Source organism: Frieseomelitta varia, unplaced genomic scaffold (genome assembly GCF_011392965.1).
Source record: "Frieseomelitta varia isolate USP_RPSP 00005682 unplaced genomic scaffold, Fvar_1.2 scaffold_317, whole genome shotgun sequence".
NCBI lineage: Eukaryota > Metazoa > Arthropoda > Insecta > Hymenoptera > Apidae > Frieseomelitta > Frieseomelitta varia.
In genome coordinates, this window is record NW_025110054.1 from 375,396 (window position 1) to 378,393 (window position 2,998).

Sequence of the window (2,998 nt, forward strand, 5' to 3'; positions counted from 1 at the left end):
ATCAAACCGAAAGTGAGTCGAACGAACTAATATCGCGCGTGATTGAACTGTAATAAAAAAAAAAAAAGAAAAAAAGAAAAAGAAAATTAAATTTACCGTGATTTACAAAACGTCATCCAACGAACCAAAGCGCGTGATGAAATGAACTGAGAACGAATCAACAAGCAAGCAAACAAACAAACAAACAACGAAAGAATTATTAGTAATTAGCAAACAAGGATGTAAATAACGAAGACGAAAGCTAGTTAGATCGAGTTAGCTCAGCGACACATAATTTCCAATTAGCCGTGTTTCATTTGCCGCGACTTGCTGCGCTCGATAACTCGATGCCCATCTCGAGGGAACGAGATGAAAGAGGCTCGGAATAATGGAGGACGTTGGAAGATGGGGCACCGCGTGCAAGGAAACTTGTTAAACTTTTAATAACGCGTTCGCGGAGACAAAAGCGCTGCCGGAAAGATATTTTACGGGGAAATCTGCGAATAACCAGACTGTAAGGACATACCTCTACGAGGTTAGTACATACGGACACAGAAAGAGAGATAGAGAGGGGGAGGAGGGTGGTAAAAGAATAAAACTTACAAAGGAGTCCTTTCAACGATACTTCACCGACAGGGATTAAAGCGCGTTCGAAGAACGCTGCAACTTCCGCCATTCCCTCGAAGGCCTCCCTTTAATGGCGAAGAGAAAACGAGGAGCGCGCCGCTTCGAAATTTTTCTCGAAGACAACCCCCGGCCGTTATTGATTTCGATCGACGGAGACAGGAGAATAGAATGAGAATAGAAACTAATGCGTTACATACAGTCGTGGGCCAAGTTAGTGCCAACGTCTGTATCAATTAGTACCTAAATTATAGGTACGCTCGCTGGGTAAGTTATTTGCAAAGTTGGACATGTCCTGCAAGGTGTCCCGCGCCTGGAAAACCGATAAACGTCCGCGGCGTATTTAATAGACCGCTCGAAACCGACCGAAACACTGCCCGGTACCGTGCTATTGAATCTGTACTTTGCCTCCGGTATCTAGATGAACGAAACGGTTTCGAATTATCGTTTCGTTTATTTCGACGTGTCTCTGCTTGGTAAATAGGCCACGTTCTATCGGTCTGCGTCGGCCGTTCGAAAGTAAATGGGAGATGCGTTGCAGTTATCTTGCGTTGAACAACGAAATTTATCAACGCAAATGAAGAATACGCGGCCTTCCAACCTTTGTTGCTCAGGAAACACTGATAACTGCCGATATTGAATCTGTATTTCATACCTTCGACGTTTAGATCAACGAGACAATTGTCTTCCCTCGATACGTTTCCCCTATGGTTTTTCGAATCAAACAGGTGGCTTTTCCACGTGTGTGTAAATACACGTGCAGTCGACAAATCCAGACTTCAATCCGTGTAATTTTTATGTGCACGGATATCCGTGTCACGTTAAAAATTCAGAAACATTCAGAGATTCCTTGAATCAAAGACCGTGTATAATATATATAAAACAGAACACGGTAAGAACAAAGATTCTTCGTGTCTTAACGTATGTTTCGAAGAGTGTACGTAAATCAAAAGAGCAATTTTCGTTTAAACAAGGTCATTAATGTCGAGTAACACAAAAGTAATTTACCTATATGTATATTATAAAAAATTCTTAATCGCATTGAAACCGAAAGTATGACAATTCATATTTTGCCGCTTCTATTTTTATAACTATTAAAAGTTACAGTAGTCTATATTATATTATTATAACTGTTGATAGTTGTAATATTATTTAATATTATAACTGTTAATAGTTGTATTATTATTATCTACGTTATATTAATATAACTATTAATAGTTATAATAATCTAAAGCGAGATGAGCATCGTTAACAATAAACTTTAAATATAATAAATATTTCTACATTATATTATTATAACTATCAATAAGTTATACTAATTTAAAGCGAGATGAGCATCGTTAACAATAAATTTTAAATAACATAAATAACTAGACAATATTATGAAACGAACAATACGCTTTCATTGTACTTTATAATATCTGATTAATTAATTATACACAATAAATATACATAATTATATAATAAATGTTTCTACATTATATTATTATAACTAATAATAATCTAAAGTGAGATGAACATCGTCAACAATAAACTTTAAATAACATAAACAACTAGACAATATTATGAAACGAAAAATACGCTTTCATTGTACTTTGTAATATCTGATTAATTAATTATACATAATAAATAACATAATTATACACAAATTTATTATATTTACATACATATTATAATATAAATATGCATAATTATATAATAAATAACATCTCGATTAATGAAATACTTCGTCCCACAGACAAAATGGTGAAAGTTTCGCGTGCTAAATGTCCGTAAAAAGCTCGTTTTTTCCCAAAGTCGTTTGTCAAACTTCTGATCAGGCGCGCCTGTTCGAATTAAACATGGCCGGTGTACACGTTCAAGAACTCCCACCAGGTCTCCGGTGCTGTTCCTATCGCCGAAGTTACGGCAGACCGTGCCATCTTAAATAACGAAATTCATCACAGAAATTCACCGGCAGAAATAACTCGAGCGGCGAGAATTTACGAGATTCCTCTGGTAATTAAGGCAAACTTTATCGTAAGCGGTTTATCTCCGCTAACTATACGCCGGACTTTTTAATTGCAGCATTCGTAACGCGTGTCCGGAGGTCGCTGTGTAACAAGGGTGGCTGCCTATTAGCTTCTCCTCGAAGACGCAGCTTCCCCAACCTTCCGGGACCCAATTAATGAACTCGTCGTTACGCGTAACGACGCGCTCTCGTCGTAAATCACCTTTCAAACGATTCACGTCGACCGTCACCGGCGATATAATCCGTCTATTCGTTGTGAGCTCATCCGGCCGGTGATGTATGGAGTCGCTGAGATTGAACGACACGACCGGGACGGATCTACCCTTTGCAATTTTTGGAATTAATCGAAGCCAATCTTGATGAACCTTCGACGAAAAAAAAAAA